A 16,683-nucleotide genomic window follows, 5' to 3' on the forward strand; every position below is an offset into this window, starting at 1 on the left:
TGATGTATTCAAGCGGAGCTCAGTGTGATTCTAACAATGGCACGATAATTCAATAATGATTATTTAACCGCGACAGCAGCACGATGGCGTTTATTCAATTTCAGAGCAAGCGAATAGTAGAGGCGGCGATCAACGTGAAAAGATATACTTAGCTCTTGGCCCCGATTGTCAGCGAGAATCTCGCGAAATCGAAGAAGCGGGTTTTACCGATTTTCAATTAGTAACTGAATATCTAACGGGCCATTTAATGGATATGATTCACCGATTCCGGCGGTCACTCAGACCGACGGAAATAATTAAACATCCGCGATAATACGGGACTCGCACACGATAGCGGTCGCTTATATCTTTTCATCGTTAAAATTTCTCGACCGTTATGCGAATTAGTATTACTAGAAAACAGAGGGATCAAAACACAACGGCCAAAATGAGAAAAATGCACAGATTTATAAGGATAAAACCGCTGGGACGGGTAATCGTATTGGCGAACGCTCGTTTGCTTTTAACTATCATTAAATCGCCATTCGAACGAAGCGCGTGGCTCACCAGCAAGCGGGGAAAGTTTAGGATGCTGCGCCCGATGCTGGTGCACTCTCGGCCATTGGCCGCTTCGACGGACAGGCGTCGAAAGCCCGAATTAAAAGCGACGTGTGATCGGCCGAACGTGTAAGCTAGGTAGGTGTTAGATTGAATAACATCGAGAGAGTGGATGGGGCGGTGCTCGACGGACGGACAGGTAGTTCGCGGAACCGTGCGTACGATACGCGCCGGTGAGGAACATCTATTTATAAAGCCGGGGTTACGCGGGGTTAGATATCGGCGCGCGGGACCGCAGGGATGCTCAGAGGGGTAATTGCGTAATGCCGCCAATTTAAGGGAGGCTTCTCTTCATACCGGCGCGGGCGATACGAACGCGAGCGCACGTACTCGCGCCGGGATCGTACGTGTATCTCCGCGCCGTGTGGATACTGTTCCAGGGCCCAGGAGCTATCATCCTTCCTCGCGTGAGGCAGCGCGCGAGCACTCGTACGCGCCGTGTTCATAAGATAATTGCGTAATCTACTCATGCGCCACGATCCAACCCCCCGCGAACGCCATCCCGGGTCCCGTCGTTCCTCGCTCGCTCTTTTCATCCCTCCCCCCTCCCCCCGCCCCTCTGTTTCCATCCCAGCGTCCGTCGTCTCGATACGTCCGCATGTTATGCATCGGCCACGGTACACGGTTTACACGCGTGTTCATCAGCTAGCTAGCCAGCCAGACAGCCAGCCGGCTCGCGTAGCTACGCGTTATGCACGCAGCCAGCCTCACGCTCCGCGAAGTGGGAAGCGGATTTACCGCCTTACCCCGTCGCGAACAATTATAGACTCCAAGTTCGACGCACGCCGCGGTGATCGGCGTGAGAACGCGAGGCGAGATTTACCCAACGATCCTATCGCACGATCTTTCCATATAGGAGATCCGAATAGATCCCGATATTCACGATTTATATTCTCGCAACTATGTATGCCGCCTATCATCCTCTCGGTGAAATATTCTGGAAACATTAACGCACGTGCGAACGAAACTCGTAAGATTGATGCAAACGAAGATACCACCGAATGAGCTGACAGGCCTATCCTTATAAGGTCAACAATGGAGGCACGACAATCGAGAGATCGGCTGAATCGCGAGACATCTAGATCGGTCAATACACCCCAAGGACGACGGGACAAAGAATAGCGCCGTTCACGGCGGGCGACGCGAGGAGCCCACGACGGAATCGATTGGTCGCGCTTCTCGCGATCGGCCGATCCGCTCAGGTGCGTTCGTAGCCCTTTCGACACGTGTATCCCGCGTGCGTTTCTCATGCCACGGGATTCTGCCCGCCTGCCTGTCGGCGGAGCGCAAGAAACGCAAAAAGGACGAGGCCGACGCGTCGGCCTGATAAATCGTCTCTCACGCATCCGCTTCCCGCGAGAGGAGATGAGGTCATATCGATGGTGCGAAGATTGAAGCGCTGCGAGGAAAGAAGAGTATATACGTTGAAGAATACAGAATCCTCTCCTGTGTGTGTTGCCCGCATCGTGTCGTGGTACAAAGAGAGAGGCTTGCGTGCGATATCGTGATTGAATTTTGACGTTGGAAGATGAAGCGAGTATTGAAAGTGTAAAACACGGAGGTGAGAGATGCATTTATTACGTTTTTACGGATGTACCTGCGATATTGTTGAGGATTCGAAATACTGGGAAACTCTAAAAAATGCGGAAATGTTTATGATGATGATGATGATAATGATGATTAAAATTGAAGGAGAAGAGAGCTATCTTGCAAGAATATCATCTTGGCGAAGGTAAACACGTAGGATAGAAGATGTATGTATTTTCACGTGACTGCCTGGAAAGTCTTGGAACATTTAGATCAAAAGGAATCAGAGCGTATACCGCATGGCGAGAATCGGAGCCAACTGCGCGTATCGCGCGAGATAAAGGACCAGCGTAAATCGATGAAACGCGAGAATTCAGTCGAGAAATTCTGGTAAATGATACCCGCATTGGACAAACAGACATGAGCGATGACGTACGTTGCGTGCGTGTAGATATCGGGGATATTTGGCGGAAAGATCGAGTTACATCCTGGCGTACAATCGCGAGGTACAATACTAAATACTTAAGAAAATAACTTCCGAAGTTTTCCCTCGCATTTTGAAGACTTCTCCCGAACCATTGGGTCAGCGAGTGAGGCGCGGAAGAATGGAGGATACGTGGAGGCACGAAAATAACCGGGTACGTCGTAACCCGACGAAGAAATCAATAGCGATCGATCGTGCACCGATCGGAATTGCAGATGAGTGGTATTTACGGCGCGCGACTCGCGCAAAAATCTTCACGTATTTCGCGAGAGGAGAGTGCACGCGCGACGGGAGATGTCGATGAAAGAGCGTCCAGAGCTCCTTCATCCAAGGAAGAAAAGACAAGAAAAAAGAGGGAGAGAGAGAGAGAGAGAGAGAGAGAGAGAGAGAGAGAGAGAGAGAGAGAGAGAGAGAGAGAGAGAGAGGGAGAGAGAGAGGGAGTGAGAACGAGAGAGGAACGGAGAAAAGGAGACAAGGCAGGGAGAGAGCGGGATCGCGCGTCTGACGGGCGCCCAGGCATCTTACGTCTTGCGTTTAAGATACGGAATCGTCGGGAGGCTGGGGAGACTCTGATGACGCTAGCCGGACCCGGACCTAGGTGGCGTAACGGAAGGGAAGTGGAAGTCCGTGGAAGGAGGCGCGCACAGACGGCGGTATCGACCGACGCTCCGGACCTGCCCCACGCCGCTCTCTAACAACGCCGCCACATCGCCACCCGTCGCCCACCCGCTTACCCTCCGCGTTGCCCCACTACCACACTGCACCGTCTTGCCTTCCGTTCGCACGCTCTCGCACACCGGCGCGGGCAAGGGCGAACGTAAGCGCGGACGCGCGCGACGCACTGATGACGCTCGCGTTAAGTCGCCGCCACGACGAATGCACCCCCGGCGAAGTGCGTCCGAGGGTATTAAATTAAATTATCAAGATATATATATATTTTTTTACTGAGCGACTGTCACGTTAAAATACAAAAGTGACATGAGAAACGTGTCTCTATCATGAATTCTGTATCGTCAGATAAACACGTGTGTACCAAGCGGAAGTCGCGGGAATCGGTCATAAGTTATTAATTTTCGTAAAAATGTAAAACAAATAATGCGTTTGCTTGCGTTCAGTTCAGAACAATATCGCTGAGATGTAGATTGTATGTCCATTATCGTATCGTGTGCGTCGTGAAGAAATGTATGCGTGCGTATATACGGGGGGGTTGCACGAAGTGTTAGAATATTGATGCCGATCGACATATTTAGACGTCGAATCGAGGATGCGAAAAAGCGTATATGGACCATATTTTACGCCGCAACTACGTGACGATATCGCTCGTCTATGTATCGTTCATGTGACTTCTGAAGTGTGCCGTTTCAGAGTTACGGTCTTCCAGCTTGTCCGATCCTCCCTCCGCTGGCACCCTCGGCATAACTTTAAAGGGTACGGAATATCACCGGAAACAAGGCAGTTAACACTTCGCTGACTACGGTAAAGGGCGAGACGGAAGTGGGTGCGGGGGCGAGGGCGAGGGTGAGGACAGGCGCGAGATTGTCACGTGAATTCCCATCTCTTGATAATCTCGTTAATTAGGATCTTCTTTTTGGTACAGGTCGGGATTGTGCGACGCGGTTTGTCGTCAGTCCAAACGCACCTCGCGCTAAGTGATACACCCAATTAGTGATACATCTAACGAGATTACACGATGAGTTCCATCAAGCGAACGTTGAGGAGTCATACATGACACACGGAATGTAATCGACGTAATTGCGCCTACCATTTAACCTAACCATAATTTATTTGCGAGGACGGTAAACTGTTTGAAAAATTTGAGTCTTTCGAAATTAAGATTTATATACAAATATGTATTTTGAAATTAAGCTGTATATTCGCTTTGTAAGGTTACAAACTTTGCGGAAAAACAATCCGCAAGAAATAAAGGCTTTCAAATGTGATTGTAGCGATAAATTAGATAACACAGAATGATCGGTAATTGAACAAAACTATAGTGGACGTTGATGGAGTTAATGCCGTTAAGCGCGCGGGACGATGCGTCGTCCCTAGACGGCTTTAAAGACGCGATATAGAGATACACATGCAGGTGCACGCTAAACCTTGAAACGCGATATCCGTGAGCACTTGACCACCATACCCCGAAACGGCTTTAAAGGGAACGTAATATTGGCGGGAAGAAGGCAGTTAACGCCGCGCGCCGGTAGTCGTAAAGAGTAGGACAAAGAGCGTGGGGAGGCGAGAACGATGGGGACGGAAGGGTAGTCGGGACGGCGGATGAGTCTGCCACCCCTCGATAGTGTGTTAAGCAGAGCCTCCGCGTGCGATACGGGACCAGGTTTATGATGCAGTCTCTCCCTAGTCTAGACGCAGCTTCCCCATTAAGAGCGTAATTATTTAAAACGACGGAAGTAAAGTAAGTTTATAAGGAGCACTCGTAGAGCGACGTCAATTTCGAGAACACCACGGCGTCGTAAAATCTCATTCGTGGCCGCGGCATCATTTATCTGTGCGCGGCACGGATCTGATAAACTATTACTGTTTATCCTATTAAAGCTAATCCTGAATAAATGACGCGTTAATAAATAAATGACGCTTTAAATCATCGATCTGCGTCGTCCCCGAAAAAGATCAGTTTTCTAAAGGTGCCTTTTCACGTTGACGCTCGACGCTCATTTTCAGCAAGCAAAAATCTTCTGAAATAATATTTTTTATTTATTATCCATAAAATATTATTACTTGAAGATATCACTTGAAAATAATTAATATTTTACGTATTTCGAAGTCTATGTTTGATTGTACTGGGACGATTAACGACGATTCAGCGACGACGCTGAATATTAAACAAATTCAACTTTCTTTGACGCTAGCGTCAAAGCGAAACCACCACGTTCACCTTGTTGACGCTCATTTTCAGCGTCTCATGAATTAGCACCTTAATACGACGGATAAACAGATAAATATAGATGTGTGACATGAGCGCTACAAGACGGAAAAGAAATTTGCAACAAAATATTAAAATAAATAATGAGAGCTTAATAAATCGAAAAATCTGGAGGGACACGAGCATAGGAAACTAAAATAAAAATGCAACTGATGACGGTGCATACCGAATAATATGTTAAATATTAAATAATAATAATGTGATATAATGGACAATGAACATACATAACGTTGTTTTAACAATTGGTTACAATAATAGCACAATAGCACGAATATAAATATTGTTCATAAAATCACGGTTTGGAAACTTTGCATTTTAATGTAATGCGACCATAAACTACATTTGTCAACCATACTAATCGATATGCTTAACGAAGTACGTGTTTCGATCAGTTTCGACGCATCGCGACGTAACCCCTTACCGATTAGGGGGTTGTAACGCATCGCGCGAAAACAGTTCGGGACAGTCTCTCGCGCGTCCGCCCTTTCGTCCGTAAATTTAAAGAGAACCGGAATGTCGACGGCAACAGGGCAATTAACACCATCGCTGACTGTCGTAAAGAGCGCGAACGGCGAGCCAGAGAAGAGAAATATGCAGCGAGAGAAAGACGCGAGAGAAAGTGCGCGAGAGAGAAGAGAAGGGAGAGAAAACAGGGGGCAGCGCTGGCAGGTGAATCCCCATCCCTCGATAGTCTGTCGTTAAACAGAACCTCCTCGCGATACGGGGCCAGGGTTGTGACGCAGTCTCACCCCGGTCTAGACGCACTCACCCTTTCGCACGCCCTCGCGTTCCCTCGCAAAGCCGTATCTCACCGACACCCATCCATAGCTATTTCTCCTCACCTACACAGACGTAGATTTACTGCCGTGGCACCCGCCGTCGCCGCCGCCGCCGCCGCCGTCGCCGTCGCCGTTCCCGTCCCCTTCGGCCTCCCTCAGCGCCGTTAATGCCGCGCCACGTACTCTCGAACACGTACACGCGCATAAAGATACAGACCGTAAACCCCAACAAGCGCGAAGGCGTGCATTCCGCTGTGTGCCTGCGTATGCGCGTGTATGCGTGCGTGTGTACACGATTATCCGACCCAAACACGCAGACACACACACATGTGCGCGTACGATAATGTCAAGCCGACATCGAAGCCGCGAAGAGCGAGAGCAATGACGAAAGAGGGGGGGGGGGGCTCGCGCAGAGATGGTACACGTCTTTCACGGGCATAATGAAAAGCAGATTAAAAACTTTCATCGAGAACAGGACAAGAGTGACGCGAAACGATTGGAGGATGAAGCCATCCCCCGAGTTTTCGGTCCGGTCCACCTGCCGCTCCCCCGGGACGTCACGAAAATGCACGGTACAACAGTGCGGTAGGAATTATTGAGTTGGGATAGGTCGGTTTTACGATGTACTACAACGACGCTACTGACGAGAACGAAGAATCTAGACGAGGAAAGCTCAACGATCCAACAGCAATTATTTTCCGACAGAACGTTAATTACGCAATATTATCCCATCAACGCGTCTTTGAAGTGAGTTTATTTTAAAAACGACATAAGCCTATTTATTCTCCCGAAGCTTTTGTCAAATCCGATTGTCTCAGTTTGTATATATGTAATATTTCAAAACAGCTACCTTCACCATTTTCGTAATAAGCTAGAATAACGTAGCCCCCCTTCTTATTTATCAAAGGGGTATTAATTTTCATTCACGGAGGATTAACTCGTTAAAATTGTCAGATCGGCGATAAAGCGCCCTTGCTTAACGTCATGTCGCGGATCGATTTGATGAATGAAAGAGAGTGAGGATGCAGGAATGCCCGAAAGAGGTCACGCTAATTACGATAGCATTATTCATGCCAAATAACAGAGTAGATAAGACAGGGCAATAAAACTATCACGAATATTAATTAAAAATGGATCTCTCCCCTTAGCTTAACCCTAGCGTACACGATATACTCAGCTAAACTGTAGTTGCCTCAAGACATTCTCATAAAGAGTAAATCGACGCAAAATTATCGGAAGAGTTCTCTGAATTGAACGATTGACGCGAATCGTCTTGCCACATATGCCGAGGATACGATTTCAGAGGATTGAATCGTCCAACGTGCGATATGCATAACTGAGGAAGGCATAGCTCGGCGAGAAATATAAACCGCGAGCGATCAACGCTACGGAGAGACGCGACGAGGAGCGCAATTTTTGATTGTCAAGCGTTAGCCGTTAGCCTCGTTACGTTCGCACAACTGGAGAAGGCTCCCGTTGCGCTCGACGCGGCTGGGCGCTACGGGCGACCCCCGGGCTTTATTAAAACTGGTATATCGCCTGTACTATCTTATAGCCACGGCTTCCTATTTAAGGTTTTGAAATTCAAATCGGGCGCGGCCCTACCGTCCGCTATTGATATGCGAAATATCGCGGGTCTACCGGACCCGCCCGCTCGCTCGCTCGCCCGCCTATGAGCGATGCCATAAAATCGCAAAAGAGCAAAGCCGCCGCGAAAAAAAAGAGATCGAGTGTCCTCGCTTCGGGTAAAGGCCTCGTCGCGCGTCATAAGTCCGATATATAAAACGCATATACATATCGGGCGAGATATAACGGTCCGACGAGCGCGCGCGGCATGAATCGGTAGGCGAAATAGAGCCGCGCCGCCGCGCCGGGGATGATAATCGGCCGCCGCGCCGCGCGAGCCCGCCGACGAAGTTCCGCCCAATGAATATTTATCTGAATGATTAAACGACGTGTAGTTTAATCCTCGCTGATCCCACCGAGCGGCGAGCGGTAGAGCCACTGGCACTGGAAAGAGTTTCAGGAAAGATCGTCTCAGGAGGACCGAGACTATCTCCTCAACTCTCCGAGCGTTCTTTCTCCCGCGTTTCTCTCTCGTGCGCCCCTCGAAAATAACACCAAAAGTTTCCCAAGACTTCATCGGCATCTCACGCGAATCGATCCCCGCTCACGGACATACATACGGACAAAATACAGCCGCGCGCACAGGATTCCGGTTGTCTTTCGATTGATTAGGTACCGTCATTCGGGATATCTCTCGGACACGTAGCCGTCCCGACGTCCCGACAGACCGAATTTTCTCTCGTGCGTGTCGTGCACGTCTCCGTGTATGCGCGGTGTGACGCGCGTGTACGCGTGTCGCACACGTGCGCGCCGCGATGTGCCCGTCGCGTGTACATACTCTTGAAACCTTACAAGAACGGAGACGTGTGAAGGAAGAGGACGGAGGAAGAGCGTCGAGAAAGGGAGAGACGACGATAGGGATGGAGAGGGCGAGAAAGGGAGAGAGAGAAAGAGAGACGGTAGGAGAGAGCGAGAAAGGTAGGAATGGTTCACGCAGACACTCGCGAAATTACGGCCTTCGCTTACGTCTGGATACATCGCTCGAGTGAACGAGCTAGCGCCAGCGGACGACCAGGGTTTATAGGGTTGCTGCAGGCACGGCGAGGGATGGCAGCCCGTTGGTGAGAAAGAGAGAAGGGAAGCGAGAGAGAAGCGGCGAGACGGCAGGAGAGATGCGGCGAAGGCAGAGAAGGACAGAGGCCTCCGGTAAGGGTATGAGAGGACGGGTCGGTGGAATAGGACGGTGGTGGTTACGGGGACGCACACACCGATGTGGTTTTACTGTTTCGGAAGTCTAGCCGCCCCCAGGCTATCCACCCCCTTTCCGGCACTGCCGGAGTCCCACCATCCACCCGACGGCCACCCTTCGTCCTCCCGTGGGGTGGCCCACCCGCTTATACGACCTTCCACCCCCTTCGGCCAGACTAGCACACACCGAAGTCGTAAACCTACACCCCTGCCCCTCCCGTCCTCTCTGTCTCGTTTGCGCCCTCTCTATCCTCTCTGTCCCTCGTTCTCTGATCCTCCTTCCCTCGTCCTACCCGCGCTCGTTCCATCCTCGCCCTCGTTCGACCACCCTCGACCCGACCCACCCTCGCCCTCGTCCCTTCAAGCTCGCACGGATACCTCGAATGCACCAGCTCTTTCTCATCGTCTGTCTGACACGCACGCACGCCACCGTTACCGCTGGGATACGAGCACGTATTACACACACACACACACACACGCACGCACACACATATAGGTGCACCCGCAGACATATATAGATGAGGGTGCATGATAGCGTGTACGTGTGTGTGTGTGTGTATGCGCGCGAGCGAGATCGCGTTCGTCCGCGCGCGCCTACAAACGCGTGCACGTACACGCGTCTAGATGTAGAGTATATACGATCTTTCGTAAGAGGTGTGGGGAAGAACGTAATTCCATCGGCACCGTCGGTGGTACCACGCCGACTGACACCCCTCCCCCGCGGCTCCCCTCGCGCCCGACTCACTCCACCACCCCCTGCGCGCTCCGCCGCGCGCGGCAGGATCACGAATTCGTTTCGACGAAATTGTTCGAGTCCACGTCGAGAATTATCGAGGTTCGAGTAGTTAAACGGCAACCCCTTCCACGAGGAGGATCCGGCCGAAGGTGAATGAGGTCGGAGGACGAGTTGCTTGGCCTACCTTACCGGCTTTCGTCCAGAACTCCTTCAGTCGAATTGTTAAGAACGCTCGTTTTCCGAACTTTTCGACGGTAATTAGGCGCCTTTTACGACTACGTCAGCGACAGTCGGAACGCGCGCGAGATATTGCGGATCGCAGTGATGCCGCGAGAAAAAAACCCGGATCGTTCGATTGAATAATTACCGGTCTTTACGAGAGTATTCCTCGCTCGCCAAATCACCGTTTTATAGCAATGAACGGCGATTACGACGATAATTAACATTCCGGAAAATTCGCTTGACCGTGTGACCATTGGAAAATACGATAATAATGCTTTTCATTATTTCTGGTAGAGGCGATACGATGATCGAATTTGAGGTATATAAGAATGTTTTTTTCGCATGTAAAAAATTTGTGGTAAGGTTTTTTTTATAATAGGAAGAAATATATAATTATTAAATTATTGAATATTGAAAATTGATATATTCTGACATATTCCGATCGAAAGCTGTAGGTAGATAAATAATTTTATTTATAATATGAACGATTTAGCTTCAAGATGAGTTTATAAAATAAATTAAAAATTAAAATAAATTGAACGTGATAGAAACACTGAAATTATCAAATTATTTTAATATCTAACATTTAACTAAATGCGACATGTAGTATTCGTTAATAAAACTTTTAATATGAAAATTGATTTGTAAAAAATGACTGATGGATAGAAATGCGAATTTGGTAAAAAATATTTATACTTAAGTGAATGTATCTTAATCTCTGTCCAATTGTATTACGGAATAAGCTTATCGAAAGTATCTAATTATATTAAAAATCTTAAAGCAGTTTTTGAAAGAAGAGAAATGATGGTAATCTTTAATATTTAAACTGCACAAATTTTGTTTTTAAGAGTATGACAAAATTATCGTTTTATTCGGATAACAATAGGCTATACGTATTATGCAATTAATTATGTACATATGTTGATTAACTTCCTTCCGTTCTTTCAGGTACAAGTGACAATTCGAAACAAGAAAAAGAAGAAAAAATGAAGTAATTTGACGTTATCAACATTTGCCACTCTCAAGAACCCCTTTCTCCCGCGGCGCGCCGAACGAGGAGAATGCAACAACGAGTAGAATTCACCTCACACCGGCACGGCGCAGTCGAGTTTATGGCAGGATTTTAGGTGTGTTTTCATGGAATTAATACAGAGTTTAGCTTTGCGACCATAAACTACATCCAGACGGCAGTAAAACGGGCGAAATGGCCGGGGACAGTGCTGTCTCGCCTCGGGCCATTAATGGGTCACGAGACGGGGCTAACTATAAATTGATAAGAGGAACCTGACCCGTTCCATTAAGAGTAAAAGTTCGGCAGACGTCTGGCCTGTCTTTTTTATGCGCGACACTGTTCCCTCACTTCCGCGCGACTTTTTACTTTTATCGCGCGGACGGGGCGGACCTGAGGACGGACCAACCAACGGCGAAGGAAATTATGGGTCCTCGGTCCTTTCCTCTCCGACGCGAGAGGAAGGAAGTGCGATCTTAATGACGCGCTCGTTCAACCGTCCCGTGCGTCGTGAAAAACTCTCCGGTACGTATCTTCATGCGATCGTTTGCATATCGGGGCTTTTCATCTCGACGAATGCACACTCCGTCTCCGCATATAAATGTGCCGCTATTGTCGCCGAGACACAGAGACACCGCCGAGAGAGATGTTGTTAAAGCAACAATTGCTTCAATCCGGATGTCATAAGTAAAGCTACGGGCAATCTCGCCCCATATGTGTATGTGCGTGTATATGGGTACATACATATATTTTTCTAATTCCCTTATTTGCAATATTATGTTTAAGCTTATTTATTACAATGGAAACCACGGAAGTTTTACGCGCGATGAATCTTTTAATCTCAGATTATTTCAATTATTTGTCTCTCGAACTGTGCCGTGTTCGATAAATCGATGACAATATATAAATCGCCTCGATTTTATAGGAATTTCCGAATGCGGCGTGCGGAGAAGTAGCTCGTTCGCGTTCATCGATTCGCAACAAGTGTAGATTTATTCACGGACATTGAGATTTGTCGCGCATACACGCCCGATCGCATAAATTATTCTGGCCCCCGCGAAAAAGTGTTTGAAACATCTCTCCGCGATTCGAATCCGGTGGATTCTGCGGCTGGAGTAGCATCTCGTTAATATCAGCCCGGAAGATGATAAACGAGGCCAACTTATCAGCAGTCTACGAACACGACCAAAAAGTTTCGGGGTCCAAAGTAGCGGCGCTGCCGCGGACGCGGAAAAGAGAGCAAACAGAGAGACCGATAAAAGGGGCAGAAGCAGTATCCCGCCCCGCGCGCAGCGGGGGCGTGAGGAAGAGGGCTAAGGAAGAACGAGAGGAACGAGAACGAGCGATAAAGCGAGAGGGAGAGGGAGAGAGAGAGCGAGCGACCGAGAGAGAGATAGAGGAGGGAAGAGGGCTAGGTAAGTCGGTTTTCGACATTGACTAAACGAGACACGGAGACATGGCGTCCGTAGGAAGGATGGTAAGTGCGCCGACCATCAACCCCCCAACCCCCGCGCTCCGCTCCTCTTCCATCTCCGTACCCGACCCTACGTCGAGCCACGTCAACCCCCGTTCGGCTTCCCCTTGACTTCCCCACCGGTTCGCCAGGACCTATAGGCATGTAACACCCTCCGCCGCAGGCTCCTGCCCACGAGCGAAAGGGCATTGCCTCGCCAAGGCGCAAAGGAGCCCTTCTTCGTGTGTGATGCACAACCCCTCGTTGGACGCTAACGCTTAACGCTCGGGCCGCTCGCTATATACGCGCTTACTTCGCGACCCCTTCGCCTTCGTACGCCCCCGTCGTTCTCTCCCTGAAACCCCATTGGCAACCGTTCTGCCATGGTATCTCCACGGCAAAATGGCCACCCGACCTTCCGCTATCTGACTTCAACCCAGTTCGTAACTGGGTGATGTATACCGGTGTCCCCGAGGTCCGACAGCTATTCGTCACACTATTGTAATGCCCGAAAAATAATAAGAGTTTCTCCGTAGCTTCTGTCCGTTCCATGTATCTCAAACGAAACTTCATGTTTTATAAAAGCCAGTTTTCCGCAATTTAATTGCTACCGACTCCTTTTTCACGACGTTCACCCTCATCAAGTCTATCATGTTTAAATTATCTTGCGACTTTACGTTTTTAACAAAGATATAATATTAAATATATGTTTTATTATATATATATATATATATATATATATATATATATATATATAATATATTTAATGTAAGCAATGTAAAAATTATCGCTCCAAAAAAGTTTATCCCGAGTAAATTTGTGAATTATAATATAATTGCAAACATCTTTCCAATCAACGATCGATTCCCCATTTTTTTGTGCCGGAACACAACGTACGTCCTTGAATCCATTCTAGCTGCGAAATTGATCAACCCAGATTTTGGTTCAGCTTGTTCGTTTAGCGGGAACCTGTTTTGTCGCAATGCTTGTGAATTCTCGCAGGGCGGATAACACGCCCTAAGGTATACGCTGCTGCGATGACTTCTGACGTGCGACCCCGATTTTCCAACCGCGTCTCGTTGCCGTCGTCGTCGCCGTCGTCGTCGTCGTCAACGGCTTTTCGAGAACGGTCGCACTGGCGCTACGTGCTATGAAAAAGGGATTTCTATGAGAATTTCGGATTTCTGGGCGCGACGAGCGAGTGTCAGCAGAGCGCCGTTCCGCCCTCCTGCATCCCTCGCTTTTCACAGAGTTTCTGCCGTGGCGATGTTAGCCCGATGCGGTAGAAGTGGATGAATCACGGACGCGACGTGGACCAAAAGCTGGTGCTTGCCGAGAGTCAATATTCTCGGATGGCACACAGCTAAAATGAGACACGAGAAGGGAGAGAGAGAGAGAGAGAGAGAAACGAAATCTTCAGAGATTTCGATATATTTCCGGGGTGGATCGTGTCGCGTACGCGATCTCTCTTCTTTTTTTCCTACTTGTGTCTCTCGAATTTTTCGCACGTGTGTACATGCATGCACGCATCGATTCTTCCCTGACTGTCGCGTCAGCGTCAGCACGAAGGGCGAGGATTGAAAATTGGGAGTTCACGCGAGAGAGAGAGAGGAGAAAAGAGACGCGCGGAAAGAGAAACGCGCGGCGTTTACGGGAGGTAATTTTCGTGGAACGAGAGAAAAAAAAAAGGATTCGCGTAAACTCGGCGAACCGCGCGGTCCGTGCGAGTGTCAGCAACCGTTCGCCCTGTATACGTTTTTGCCCGGCATCTACGACCCTCCTCCGGTCTCGGGAACGCGGTCCGAGGACGGCGGGATAGAAGACGGTTACGACACGTAGAAAACGCGACGAGCGCGGAATGGCTCGGCGGAGACTGCAACTGGGAAGTTGTCTTTTTTTTTTCCCCGGGAGTATAACGCGGGATAAATTCAGTCGGCATAGCACGGGAACTCCCACGATCATTTCGGGTTCTTGACGCGTCGTACGCGCGTCAGCAGTACGCCTCCCGATGGCATCTTGCTTTGCACTTTTCCTTGCGTCAGGCATTGGGTAACGAACCAAAATAGGATGAACGTGGCTCTCCTATATAGCAATGGAGACGGCGATGATAGCTTTCGAGCTGGCAGATTGAGCAACAAAAATATATAAAGAATTAAAAAATATGACAATAAAGTTGAATTTTTTTTTATAAGATAAATGAAATAGCATATGTTTTTAATTTATTCGCACATAACAAATGCGAAAATAACAGTAAAATGTTCATGACGCCATAATTTTTATCTGCATTTGCCCATTTAGTTTCAAAGATCGAAATTTTTTATCTATTTTTTATGACCTCATTTAAATTTCTAAAGACAGCTCTGAAATGAAAGTAGCAATTCAATCTAATAACAAAGAACGTATTGAAACACAAACAAGTAAATTTATTAATAGAAATAGAGAGGAAAAGTGCACAATGAACAATCCTTAATGGTAATAAAGGATTGAATCACTTTGAAGCCGGAACTCTTTTGTTCTATGAAAGTGAAAATATGTGTACCGTGTGTTCCTAACTAAAAAGAACGTAAATGCCATTTGTGTGAAAAAAGCACATTAAAGGAGAAGAAGTGCTTTTTACAAATTAAAACATATCAATTTCTAAAAAAGTCAAACTTTTTTATTGTCACATTCGTAATCAGGACATAGAAATTAACAAAGAATGAATTTTTTTATCCGTATTAAAAAAACCTTGTTGATTAATAAGTAATAGTTGAAGAATTATAGAGTTACAGAAGAGGCACAGACAGATAATACTATAAAACTTTTTAAAATATTTTTGAAAACAATTATTGATTTTTATGCAATTCGTTATTTTTACATTTTATGCTTTAAGACACTTATATCTTATCGATAAACTAAACGAGTGTCTATAATAAAGAGTAAATAAATTTCTGAATAATCTAATTTTTAATAATTTGTCTAATAGAAGTAAGAAGCATCTAAAATATAGGTAAAAAATAGATGACGATTTAAGTTACGCAAGTCAATATACATCTCAATAAACGGAACTTCATCGTCGTAACGCGCGACGATAGATTCGCATAATCGATCGGGAGAGGGAGGCGCAATTTCTTAGTGTCCTCTTTCGCGCGTTTCCGTGGCATCGGTGGTGTCGTGACAAGGCGGGCTGGCGGCAACGAGCGGCGGGTGGCCAAGCAGGGTGGGCGGCTACACGCGGTCCAAAATGTGGCTCCTTCTCGCAGGCAGGACGCCGAGGACAAGGACGAGGACGAGGACGAGGACAACGACGACGAGGACGAGGACGAGGACGAAAGCGGGGTGTTCTGTAGGGACTAGCGCGAGGGCGGATCAATACAATCGCTAATCCGGTGCATTGTGAGGCGAGGCGTGGCGTAGCAAAGAGGCGAGGTGAGGCGGTAGTAGTGGTCTTGCTTGCCTTCTCATCCCCCTCGCGTCTCAGCCGTCGGTTTCAACCCTCGCCCTTTCGCCCTCCCATCCCCCCGTACACCCACTCACCATCCGGCCTCCCCCGACCACCACCGCGCCCTCCTCTCGCCCCCCCCCCGCCCCTGCCCCCGCGCACGACGGTTTTCCTCCTCTCGCCGCTCTCTGCGTTTCAACCCCTCGACGAGCCTGCCTCTGCCTTCCTTCGTGGCCGTTCGGCCCACCCGCGCCCCTACACCGTCGTCGTCCGCTGCCTTCCACCGCTGCCGGCACCGTCTTGCCGCACTTCCGCCTTCCAACCCTTAACCTACCCCTCGGCGAACCAACTACCCCCTCGGCGGCAGCAACGGTGTAGGATCGCCGTTCGTCGACGAAAACGCAATCTACAACCGCGATCGGGTCCTCCGGTCGAAGGAGCTTACGAGTCAGCTCGCTCACGGATTCACACCATCACCGGCTCGTTTCCTTGTTTTCCTCGAGGTACGAGAGGAACGTTTTGAGGAGAATGATAAAAAGCGTCGATCCAATTTTTTAGCACGCGCCGATGCGTCTCCCTCTCTCTCTCTCTCTCTCTCTCTCTCAATCTTGATTTCTCTCTCCGTACGCGGCTGCATGTTGTTAAATTTTGTTACGCGGAGTTTGCTCTCTGTGCTGTACGTGGGTAGGTAGCGAGTGAA

The sequence above is a fragment of the Temnothorax nylanderi genome, unplaced genomic scaffold (genome assembly GCF_030848795.1).
Source record: "Temnothorax nylanderi isolate EJ_2023f unplaced genomic scaffold, tnyl_v1.0 TNYL_tig0011_pilon, whole genome shotgun sequence".
NCBI classification, from domain to species: Eukaryota; Metazoa; Arthropoda; class Insecta; order Hymenoptera; family Formicidae; genus Temnothorax; species Temnothorax nylanderi.